General features: G+C 37.6%; 1 protein-coding gene across 1 annotated transcript in view; it reads left to right on the top strand.

Annotated features, from left to right (window-relative positions):
• Nucleotides 1–1,933: 1,933 nt before the first annotated feature.
• LOC139966195 (uncharacterized) overlaps nucleotides 1,934–13,664 on the top strand; it is an 83,674-nt gene continuing 71,943 nt past the window's right edge. The window contains exon 1 of the mRNA XM_071969013.1: nucleotides 1,934–2,910. The gene's annotated coding sequence lies outside the window, so the exon portion shown is untranslated. The remainder of the gene's footprint in view (nucleotides 2,911–13,664) is intronic.

Raw genomic sequence — 13,664 nt, forward strand, 5'->3', positions numbered from 1 at the left:
CATATTAAAATTAACTATTTATAACAAACCCTGACCGACTATCGCGATTCGTGACAAAAGTGACAGATTTGATGAAAGTTTACATAATACAAAATTAAATTGACGATTTTATCGATACAACCTATTACCATGGATGTAAAAATACTTGTAGCTATCGCAGAATCGCCGTAGGTTACATAAGACTTTTAATAATCCTCTATACGAATGAGGGATATAATCTAATAGTATGTATGACCATTATATGGATCCACAAATTATTAATGACATTAATCACAGTATATAACCTACCACCCCGCTACCCCCCCCATCCCCCCTAACCTCATTCCCACACCCCTCAACGTATATAGTTTCTACATTGATCTTCGTCAAATAAAATTAGCCAGATATTTGGAAAGTTCCTTTAAGCTTAAGGCAAGACTCTGAAGCTTTCTAAATAAAAATCATCCAGAATAGAAACACGCATGAAAACTACAATATGAAATGTCTCCTGAAAGGTAACGAGGGCGGTATGAAAGAAGTTAACATGCATACACTCCGGATGTGTGGCCTGATTAATTCCATTTGGCTTCGGCTTTGAGTTCAACGATTCCGTATATGCTGCAGTGATGGACGAATCTAGACGTAATAGTAATTATTGACTTTGCGACCAGCATTCTATAGTGATTGTCGATTTTGCAATCCTCGGGCCCCCTCACAATTGTGCAAGGTCGGTATGAGTGACGTCATAGTTTTTCCTTTCGGGAAACCTAAAATGGTAAAATGGAAACTGGGAAGTAGCAAGTGAAGTATCACGAGCTGGGTGCTTCTGTCAGCATCTGATTAAAATTCAAACTGTGTTACGTTGCAATTGTAGCCCGTTTTTCTCTTGCCTTAGGCTATACAATTATATCACCAATGTAACCAAAAGAATAGGCTTTCTAAGAGTGCTAATTATATTTTGTTACTCTTTGGAAAAGTTGGTCCTCTCCTCTCCTCTCCTCTCCTCTCCTCTCCTCTCCTCTCCTCTCCTCTCCTCTCCTCTCCTCTCCTCTCCTCTCCTCTCCTCTCCTCTCCTCTCCTCTCCTCTCCTCTCCTCTCCTCTCCTCTCCTCTCCTCTCCTCTCCTCTCCTCTCCTCTCCTCTCCTCTCCTCTCCTCTCCTCTCCTCTCCTCTCCTCTCCTCTCCTCTCCTCTCCTCTCCTCTCCTCTCCTCTCCTCTCCTCTCCTCTCCTCTCCTCTCCTCTCCTCTCCTCTCCTCTCCTCTCCTCTCCTCTCCTCTCCTCTCCTCTCCTCTCCTCTCCTCTCCTCTCCTCTCCTCTCCTCTCCTCTCCTCTCCTCTCCTCTCCTCTCCTCTCCTCTCCTCTCCTCTCCTCTCCTCTCCTCTCCTCTCCTCTCCTCTCCTCTCCTCTCCTCTCCTCTCCTCTCCTCTCCTCTCCTCTCCTCTTGTCCCTTTACATCCCTCCCATCTCCCCTCCATGGACTGTTATCTTTCACACCGTCATTTCGTCACCTCACTTCCATGTTTCAGAGTAGTGAGTTAGTCGGGTACTTCAAGTAGCAAGACACTTGAGAAATAGACCCTCGTGTATATAAGGCCTACTTATCGCTACCATGGAGGTAACATCCACTGTTTTTTTATTTACCATGATCAAATAAAATCTAAATAGACTGTTAAGCGTTTCAAATCGTTTACCTTCACTATAAAGAAGGCCCTTTCAATGCATACAAGCTATAATTGAGCTTGCCTCATTGAATAACAATAAAACAACAGCCCGTCGTTTGTGTGCCGTTAGCAATCGCCAACAAAGAAACTATGTGTACACACACAAAACTAAGACCCTTTCTAAGCATTCTTATCCCGTTGACCAATGTTACTATGAAGGCTTTAAAGGTCTTCTGTATGTGTCCCCCAAAATAAGCTAGAATGGTCACCTATAACTCAAGTGTTTGTAGCCCATTTTCCACCTTAATCAAAGTTATATCGAAGATGAAAACTTACTTCTATTTTATGGTAATGATGCAATCGTTAAGTGTTTCAAACTAATTTGAGTGGAATACAAACTTTATAAAAATCGCTTCTGTAAAGATGAAATCTTCGTTGTTTTAGCACATTTTAAAGATATCATGTCTAGCAGAGTTTATCTTTAAGATAGCTGTTGGCTTGCCTCCGAATACCAACATTGTAGTTTACTATGTAAATATTTTAAACTTTTTTCTTATCTGGCTTCTTGTAAATTGGAGGTAACTTCTGCAACGCAGCCTACCGTTAATACAGGAAAACAACAGCCTGTGGTCCTGTGGTCTGCCTTCAAGACACGAACATTACTCAATGCTATTAGGATCCACGGCAGGGATTTTATATATGGAACTATTTCTACTACATGTTCACCATGGAAGCACGTTGAATCTTGTTTTGGGATCTTCTGCAAACTAGACGATAACAAACAAACAAAAAAACGAAAAATGGTGTAGGCCTACAGCCTATTCTCCACTCGAAGATTTGGAAATCTTTAGGGCTGGAAATTGTCGTATGTTTAAAGAGGAGCCTCACGGCATTGAGATATATTGGAATATTCGGATAAACGGTTAACTGAAACTTCATGTTGGATCTTCCACTACGTTGTGATTATCAAAGAATACGGTTTAAGTACGTTCAAGTTCTCAAAATTGGCAGTTATGTAACATTTGATATAACTGCTAAACCTTAAAGGAATACAAAATGGATGATAGAACAATAGGGATTTTTCAGTTGCATTAAACTGGTTGCGCGTGGGCGTTTTTAATTGAAGTTGCAATGTCGTCTGTCGAATCATGAATTATAACATATGGAAACTAAGGATATCAGGGATTATCTATGGATTTTCCAGGGATAAGTGTAAATTCGCTTCATCGTGAATTAGACATGGCCTATGGATGATGAGTAATACCCAGAGGTAAGTGTTCATTGCACAATTATTCTCATAACAAAAGTCTCAATAAATCTAAACTTTAAAACAGCCTATATCACAACATTAGTTTAACTGTGTATGCAGAAGATGTAATAAAAAACGCGCGCGAAAGTGTGACACTGAGGTTGGGCGCGCACACAGACCGTTCCCATGGTATGGCAGCGCGCGACGACACACCAAATGAGCTTATATATATATATATATATATATATACATATATATATAATATATATATATATATATATATATATATATATATACATATATATATATATATATATATATATATATATACATATATATATATAGAAAATAACCGTTTAGGCCTAGATAATGAGAAGGTTCATCGCATGAGTTATAGTAAAATTCTCATATATGTAAAATTAGTAATTCAAGTTTACAAATTCCGAGAGCCTATGTGGGTGGGTCCCTTAACATGGATTTTTTATATTGCGCAAACTTCTCGGCAACCGTTAGAAAAAGCTTTCCTGAACTACATCCACTCGAAGACCTGGAAAGTGACTTATTTTTAGGGTTTTTCGTGTAATAATGCCACCCGTTTCAGTGGCTACATGTAATTACGGTCCGTATGCAGACAAGTGATCAACTGGCTCAAGGACTTGCGTAGTGTACCAACTGATAACAATGGAGAAAAAACACAATCTTTTCACTAGAAACTATTGAAGCGAAAGGGAAAGTTGAATGAGGGGACCTAAAGGAACATATTCAACCAACACACGCAATACATAACAGTTGAGTTAGGCTATATATATACCAGCGTCCATAGCCTAGTGGTTAGGGTGTCCGCATATAAAGCGGGAGGCCCGGGCTCGATTCCCGGTGGAGGCTGGAAGCTTTTTCACATACAGTACCTTCCACGTTGCCACGTCAATTATTTGAAACAATGTCAAATTGATATAAGGGTTTAATTAGTGAAAGCCTCGGTGAATTTGTTTTACGGTATTTGCACTTTTAAGCTATACATGTATAGCGCCACGATTTGTTATGGTGGCGCGCTGTAGATAAATTTAAATCAGTACCGTACTCGGTATGTGTAAATCCTTATACATGCGCTGGCAACCAAAGCAACATCCCATCACCATGAAAAAACAGCACGTGTATGGAGTAATCTTGATATTTCGGAGATGTTGAGTATCATCGCTCTAACACGACTTTTTTATTTCCTTCGCATACTTACCCATCCATAAAATTTTGGTTTGCTTTTTTCCGTGAATGAATTTAATCGCTAACATAATTTGTACTTTGTTAATGGTAATACTTTAATCTCATGCTGTTAACTTAGGTACAGTAGGACAGTGTCACAGCAGGGAAGGCTTCGTAATTGTTTTGTACATAAATATTCCCTACTATTTACTTTAAGATACGCTAGCAAATCCAATCCGTAAATGGTCGGCAACGTCCAAACTTGTCTCAATTTCTGAGAGGAAAATTAAAATTCTCTACAATAATTATTTGGTTGAACAATTATTCTTAGCCATGCTAAGATTTGGGGCAGATATCGTTGACGGTTTTGAAGTTATAGCCTATCTCATGCATATTCAACAGTTTTCCCCCACCTACTTCCAGCCAGTTTGGATAAAGTTTCTATTGTTAATACCACTTCATACTCTTCTACCATATCATGCTTCAAAACACTCGTACTGACAGAATGGACAGTTCCTAACCTTTATCTCATAGGAACTAGATATCCATACTGCTCGCACTGTAAGTATACAAACGAGTTCTTCGAAGCGTGACCTGAAAGAACATTGTAGAAAAAATTGTCCCAAATAAGTGGGGTTTTTTTTCATCCAATAACCCACACCCTCGCTATAGAAGGTAGAACCCATTGGAAATGTTCTTATGTCTGAAACATATAATTATGAAGTATTATTAGGAATACTGTTCTTTTGTTCATGGAAATGCACTTTGTATACGAAATATCATTACAATTAAGCCCAGCTGTGATAATTGGGTCCCCCACCCCCCCTCCCCACCTCCCATCATCTACATTTTGGAAATCATTGGTGTATAGCTTACACAAGAAACAACAAAGAAGAAAATCAATGACGTCATTTAATAAATATTGAATATAGGAAAATAAGTCCTTTGATATGGCATTGTGTTGGAAAAACAAAACAAATAGAGACATATGGGTTAAAAATCGTCTAATGAATTCATGGGTGGGTAGGGGTTGGGGGCTGTGTATTTAGGGGCTTATTTTTCTTCTTACTACACATATATATGACAATGATTCATGTTAAAATCCGTTTTGTAGTTACCATGTGACCTTTAACTTTATAAACTACACATCGATCAGTTTTGTTTTTTGCGCCGTTCAGCAATGTTACGTCAGCAAGTATATACAAATTATTGTGATTCATGTAATATAAGAAAAATGCAATCGATAATTTCAAACAGTAATTCGGTGTATTTCGCAGAATCAAAACAGGTGTTTTTAACAAACAAAACAACAGAATGTTTTTCCTGTTTCCATAATTAAAAAAAAAATGTTTTTTCCTCCCACATACTACGCAGATGAGGCTCTCTTTCTGTTTCAGATTTAAAATTTTACTTGATGTTATTTTTCTCTTCCACCCCCCCCCCCCCCTCGCGCGCTCTCTTTCTCTCTCTCACTGTCTTTCTCAATTAAATTTTTGCCGCATTTTCACAATGCCTTGTGATAAATAGGCCTATACGCGATGGGTGATTTTATGTCTATTCAGCCAACCTGTGTGAAGGTCTGCTTGTTTACGCTGTACACCTAAAAAAAAAAATTGTCTGCACTTTTTAAAGCCATGGCCAAGGGCAAAGAGTCCATATACATTTAAAGGGCAACTTTCCGACAGAGTCAACACCAAAAGCAAAAATAGCAAGATTATTTCAACCTTAGGAGGAAAAGAAAATTGCGAATAATAATAATAATCTTATATTGATTCCCAAAAAGTTTTTGGTAATTAAAGGATTTGACATTAACAGAGGCCATGCCATGGGTAATCAATTTATGAAACGATATTATGAACGTGTTTACTCTTTTAGCGGCAGATTTTTGTATCAACAATGTGATTGAAATTGGCACTGTCATATATATATATATATATATATATATATATATATATATGAAAATCGTAATGAGTTGGAAAATCAAGAACAGTGAAAAAACTTTCAGCCTCCACCGGGATTCGAACCACGGGCCTATATATATATATATATATATATATATATATATATATATATATATATATATATATATATATATATATATATATATATATATATATATATATATATATATATATATATATATATATATATATATATATATATATATATATATATATATATATATATATATATATATATATATAATATATATATATATATCCGGAAAGGATTTAAATCCTACACACGAGTCACATACCAAAACTATAACAAATAAAATACACATTATTTTTTATATAGTGTTTTTCCATGCCCCGCTTCCAAAGCACTCATACTGACAGTATGAGTCAGACTATATTCCTATCAAAGACTGGGAACTGTTGATACTTTAAATAAGAGTGCTTTAAAGCATGGACATGAAAATATACAGTTTAGAGTGGTATGTGTTATATATGCATATATATATATATGGATGCACTGTATACTAGGATGGGGGTAGGGGAGATGGGGGGACTGAATTCCCCTGATTTTACTCTCCCCTCCCCCTTAGAAGTATACGTGATTGCGCGCGTCCCCTGGCAAAATTACATACCTTTGACGTATAGACTTGGCTTAGATATCTCTTATGTAGCAGTTAAACCTCAAAGTAGTATTTGTGTATGCATCACCTCAGGCAAGAAATTGTATTCAAATAAATTAATTCAAAATACGTATATAGCTGTGATTTTGTGTTATCATTCTACATAATAAATAAGCCCACGGTTCAACAAAAAGTTTGAAAATAAAAATTGTATCTTATTCATGGAGACAGGTTGGAACAATTACGCTTAATTACATACGGAAAAAAGAAGAACTTTTGTGCTCCTTACAGTCACTTCCGCTTGTGAATTCCACTTAGCCCGAAAACCCTCCTAGCCTACTTTAAATTTATAATTATTAATAAACAGATAGTTGCGGTCGTTCTCTTTGGTCTTTTAATATATATATATATTATTTTTTCTTCCCCGCGTGTCAGAATGACTTTGATTAATAAAGCGAATAACATGACCTATTACTTACTATCACAGCGGTGCCGTTCAATATTTTTACATGTTTGTTTTCGGACGCAAATTAAAAACTCTTTTATCGGTCTATTTCGAAACTACGTCCTACTTAAGGTGTGTGTGTAAGTAGGGGGGGGGGTGTTAAGGAGGAAACAGGGTCTATAAGGACCCGTCAAAAAAATGACAGATTTTGGCATTCTTTAGAGAAAAGCGTGGAGTGGGTGGCAAAAATAGAACAGGGCCTATTGTTTACCAGTTTTGACATCCTTCACGGGTCACAGAGATTAAGAACGAGCATCAAAAGCCTGCCGATGTCGCCAGTATACTTACCGATGTTGTTGGGGTAGTCCTTAGATCTCGACCCGCTCTGGCGGACCGTAACCCGTACTCTAAACTTTATGTGTCTTGATTTCCACCTTAAAGAAAAGGGGGGACAAATATTTATGTCCATAATAATCCGAGGGAGAAACCCAAAAAAAATCCCGATGTTGTATACCTCCCCTGAATTTTAAGAAGGGTCAATATCCTCGATATTTTTTTCTCTTCAACCAGTAATTATATATCTTTTTATTTTTTTTATATTTTTATATCTACTCTGTTTTTAATGCTGTTTATTTATAAATGTCTTCCCCATCACGAGTCAATTTTTTTTTCTAACATAGGCCTATATACCGTTGACCGTTTGATGACGTAATAACGGCGGAGAACGTAATACATGTGACGTGCAAACTATACTTGATCTGTCTGCGAAGTTTCCTTGATGTACGATTCCCCCCCCCCCCCCCCGCTTTCAAAAACTGTAGTTAAATACCGTATACTCAAATGTCTGCATGTACGTGCAAAGTTTGCAGTATTAGCATAATGGGTTATCCGAAAGGCAATGATCGTCGGTGTCAATAATGGATAAAGTGAAGTTCCCTCCCCCTAGATTCGAATCAATCTTCAGTCACTAGGAACCCAACTTAAACTAGAGTATAAAACCATCGCTGAAATAAAGTCGATCCCACCTCCTTCATCAGATGAGCCCTAAAAAAATAAACTCTCCATCGGAATGGGTTAGGTCTATACAGGTTTATGAACCCGGGTTGAATAACCTAAAGCCTAACACGATGTTTTTAATTGAGACAAAAGATGTTATCACATCTAAGTAAGAGATAGATCATAATGGCGGGGGATTGAGGTAAGATGAAGCAAAACTTTATCCTCTACAAATCCCCGTGATTTATATTTCAAATAATATTTACAACAGAAGAGATAGGTCTATGTCTACATCAGGTCTGTCCGTTTAATGAGAGCAATATGTTATTGACTATAGTTGCATATCTATATCATATATATATATATATATATATATATATACATATATACATATGCAACTATAGTGTAGGACCACGTGATTAGTCCACCGGTGGATAATTTTTTTCTTTCTTTTTGTGTATCGGTTCCATCTTTGCCAATGGCATCGATTTAACTATTTCTTCGTAATTGTTATTGTTCTTGTGCTTGTTGGGTTATTTTAACTATTATTACCTCGATTTTTCCTTCTGTTTTGTTTGTTCTTTCCAAAAGAATGTTTTCCTCACTTGACCAACATAACGGAAGGTATCCTGTACCTAACTGATCCATTGAGTAGAGACAATTTCATAATCACATTTTAGTTTCAGCCTAATTTGAGCCTACTGCCTCGTTCAAAATATCTACAGATGTTGGATAATATACAGTCTTGAATAGCAACACGTATTGTGTACATTTTCCATATTATAACAAGAGTTAAGTGTCCTTAAAGTGTCTATTTTCCATACCATTGCCCTCCCCTAACCTCACCTCCCCTCCCCGTCCCCTCTCTTCCATTTTATTGTCTCCTTCCCCGTCGTTTCCCTCCCTCCCTCCGTCCCTCCCCCACCCACCCCATCCCGAAAGCATGATGTGACCGCCGTCAGTTCCCTACATCGTATCCAAGGTTTCGCAATACTTCTTAACCGGAAGTGCCTTGGAATATTACCCAAACTTCCGCTAACCGTGACTCTTTAGACCACTATGTAATTGCTTCCGAATTACTGATATTTCTAAAAGACCATTGTCGCATATTCCCTTTAATTATGTTACTGAGCATCTTTACGATAAATAAAAGCAACCCCTTGTTTATTGTATTTCATTATTATTATTATTATTTTTTTTTTACCCTTCCAACGGTTTCGTCAACACCTCAATCAATTTTCGACACCCGACAAGAACGCAGAATTAGACCTATTTTCAGTCCAAGCTACTAAGCCTCGGAGTTTTCCACAAAACGACAACCGCCGTCTATATGAGAATGTTTAATAAATCGACTTGACTCAAGTCAACTTGGTCGTGCCTAATTTCAAGTTCAGTGAGGGTCGTTTGTACCCCACGGGACCACTTAAGGACAAAGGCATTCGACAAACAAACTCATCAACCTCACTTTTCCGTAAAAAAAAAACTTTAGCCTCTCTTCAGTTGATAAGGTACCTCTTTGCCAAGTTATTCTGCCGACTACAATATTACGGTATCTTTGACAAAACTTAAACAAATATCGATGGATAGGATGAAGAGGGTGGGCGTGGGGGGGGGGGTACCTATCAGGGAGACGGAGTATCAGAATGATATCGAGAGATGGAAAAAAGAAAAGAACGACAAAATGTATATTTTTATATATTTATAAATTTAGAACGATTTTCGATATTGTTTTAAGGAAGGTTTCAAATGTTAAAATAGACAAAATATGAAAAAGTGTCATACCCCATGTAGGGAAGTAATGACTACTGGAACGAATAATCTTTCTATGAATGCTTAAAGCATATTAATTAACGTAAATGTCAAAGGTCATGTGGTCAAGGTTCGTGTATTTCAAAGTTGGTGGGGTGTATAATGAATGCTATACTTCCAGAGTCGTAACTCCTATAATCGTCACGTGAGCTCAAATTTGGGGATGAGATCTGCCGCGGGTGTGGGTGTGACTTAGGCCCCAACTATCTGCCTGTCACCCCAGAATAGAGAATAGGTCATACCTGCCCCTAGCAAAGCCCCCCCCCCCTTAAAATATATGTCTTGTCACGCGCCACGCCAAGATGCAAAACACCTGAACCCTTTCCTGACTTTTTGTCCTCTTCAGTCCACCTCCCTCAGTAAGAAAAAATATATGAAACATGAGATGGAAGGTGCATGCAAGGTAAAGCAGAATACCCTACCCCTTCTCCCCTCTTCCTAGCTCCCCAGCTCCCCACCCACCCCCCCCCACCTCTGCCCAGCTCCCCCTCTCCCAAGCTCCGCCTCTTCCCACCTCCCCCTCTCCCAAGCTCACGATTTTGTGAACCTCAGGGAGTCCATTTCTGTTACATCGACAGCAAATATTTTTTTTTATTCAATAGACTGTCTGAACTTACGAAAGAAAAATGTTCATTAAAGTGTTCCGTAGAAATATGGTGTCAAAATTTCGGGTTCATAAATAGGTTTTGATGAAGTGCATTGGTCATGCTTTTGTCGGGCCAACTTACATTTTTTCACAGGCAATGAAAAAAGATACGACACTGCTTATAGACCCCACAAGAAGCCCCCACAATCAGGAGAATTTCGAACGAAAAGTTTTTACCATTCTTGAAGAAGAAAGAACTGGCGATAATTGTTCCCACGATGGTTTGCATGAGACAAATTGTTTTGTAATTATGATGTCAATTTTTCATGGAAGCCAGCTTGGGTTTTTTTTTCTCTCCTTCTTGGTTTTTATCTTTCTTTTTCCCAGGTCGCGATAAGGCACGTTTCGAATCCTTACATTAATATGTTGTTTGTCTCTAAACATGTTTGTTACAAAAAACACGTGTTACGGATACTGCATGGATCGACGCGTATTGTTCAGCCCTATATAGTACAATTCGGTACAACTAGAACAAATATAAAGAAATCGATTTGGGATCGTAATCTGACATGGTCGCCAATATCGAAATAGTTCGGTCAGTATTTAGAGTTTCGGTTTCAAGAATAGACTTTAAAATGCGAGAGCTATAACAATGTTGGGGGTCATTCAACACACGCGGTGAGTGCGTCATATTTATATTATGGTATTGGCATAACCGAAATTGTGTTGGCTTTTGATAGAGCAAACGACATCGTTAGACCTTTACCGCACATCATTTGACCTTGGATAACATCCGATGACTCCTGGTACAATCCGAAAAGCCGAGATGTCACGATATATGTTAATTTTATTTGGGAGATCACCAGTAACTCCTACTCCCCCGCCGTTACAACCCCATCTTTAAAATATTCTGGCAAGATCAATATTAGTCACCACTATTCAAAATCACTGAGAATTCACTTACTAAAAATCACAGAGAATTTATAATCGACCTTCATCAGCACCTAGTAGAATATTCATCAGTAATGAGTCAAGCACTAAATGAAAACAGAAAATGAATATTCATCGGTGATCAGTAAAATACTTGCATATTCATCAGTAATGAGTCTATCACTAAATAAAAACAGAGAATGAATATTCATCAGTAATCAGTGAAGCAGTGAATTACAACAGATCATGCATATTCATCAGTAATGAGTCAAGCACTAAATGAAAACAGAAGATGAATATTCATCAGTAATGAGTCAAGCACTCAATGAAAAACAGGAATTAATATTCATCAGTAATGAGTCAAGCACTAAATGAAAAACAGAGAATGCATATTCATCAGTAATGAGTCAAGCAATAAATGTAAACAGAATGCATATTCTTCAGTAATTAGTTTAACAAGAAATGAAAAACAGAAATGAACTTAAATCAGTAATGAGCATGAATATTTAGTACTTTATGAGTCAAGCACTAAATAATAACATAGAATGAATGTGTGTGAGAAACATTCATGAGATTGCTCAGTGATATACTGCAAAGGGAAAAATTGAGAACTGAAAATTAAGAGAGGGTCGTATGTTTTTATTCTATCAGGCAGTTTTCTAATGCTAAAACCACTTCATACTGTGGTTACTATATCATATTTCAAAGTATACACTCTGACTGACAGAGTATACAGTTCCTAACCTGTATATGATATGAACATGACATCCATATACTGTTCATAATGTTAGTATGCAAGTGCTTTGATACGGGACATGAAAGTTAAGTATAGAAAAAACATTGTCCGAACTTGGATTTTGTAAGCCGGCTCTCTCTGAAATCTCCGGCCCTCATAATTCTAATGCAAAAATACAAAAAAATATCAAACAAACATAGATCAAGATATATATAATTTTTTTTTTTTTTGAGAAAAGAGGGGGAGGGATGAATCGCAAAATATAAGGTTAGTTAATTTGAAACCCTCAAGTTATTTTGGATTGGCCTTTTTCAGTTTGAAGCATTCGTATTCCAAGAAATTGACCAGACACCAAGAGATACTCCAATCTGACGTTGTCATCGGTATATATTATTATTGCATATCTCGAGCATATGGTAAAGGAGCATATGGTGAAGGTTTCCCTTTTTGTTTAGAAGTTCACAGGCTAACTCCGTTTTTCTTTCAAGAGAGTTATTTTGGACTAGAAGTTATAATGCATGGTGAAATTTTTCGTCAAATATCAAGAAAACAAAATCTGCTAACCTTGACTTTGACACATCCCGGTGACCATACTCTCCACGCCGTCATTTCTACGTCATCTTTTTTTCTCTTCGACTCTTTCGACTCTGTTTGGCTCTTGGCCTACATCTTATCCGCCCTCCTACTGAGTTTTGTGTACGTGAGCATGTCACATGGGAGGATTATGAAGCATTGAACCGTGTAGCCCAGCCGTACGCTCTAGTACATTTTTCGCCCTTCTCAATGACAAACGTTAAGGGTCTATTCCCTAACATCTCACCCGCTCAGCATGTCTCGGGAATATTTTATATAAATGAATGCCATATTTTTCGGCGTGTCGCTCCCTTTTCAACTTTTCATGGTACACATCGGTACACGTTTCCCCCCGTTGTCTGCGGGACGCGTCTCATTGGGGTACGACGACGAGGTTAAGGGAACTTTGAAGAGACAATAAGAAGTGGAATTTAATAATAGGATATGAAAAGAAAGAGAGGAAAGTATAACGGAAGAAAAAAAATATGAGGGGAAAGTGCTTTCCACTTTTACTAGTTATTTTGATAAAAGAAGAAGATGAAAGAGATGAAAAAGAAGAAAGACGATAAAGAAGGAAACAACACAAATGGCTTACTTGTAGGATTACTTTATGGAATGGTGGACAAATCTTTATGAGCCTGCATACATACCTCCATTTAAGGAGAATGTTATATAGCTATATACCCCCCCCCCCCCCACACGATTGGGCTAAAGCCAAAGCCATGTACGAAGTCTCATGAAGTAGTACTTTTACACCGGAAAGTTTGTCAAATTGGACGGAACGTCTGTTTGTCGAGTTGTCATTTTGCATTAAATTACTATATTTTAAATGGATGCTAGCCTAGTTTCATTTCTAGTCATCTTAACGGACTGATGTAGTCGGGATGGAGGGTGTGGGGTGGGATAACTAGGAACAGTGCAC

Source organism: Apostichopus japonicus, chromosome 1, assembly GCF_037975245.1.
Source record: "Apostichopus japonicus isolate 1M-3 chromosome 1, ASM3797524v1, whole genome shotgun sequence".
NCBI classification, from domain to species: Eukaryota; Metazoa; Echinodermata; class Holothuroidea; order Aspidochirotida; family Stichopodidae; genus Apostichopus; species Apostichopus japonicus.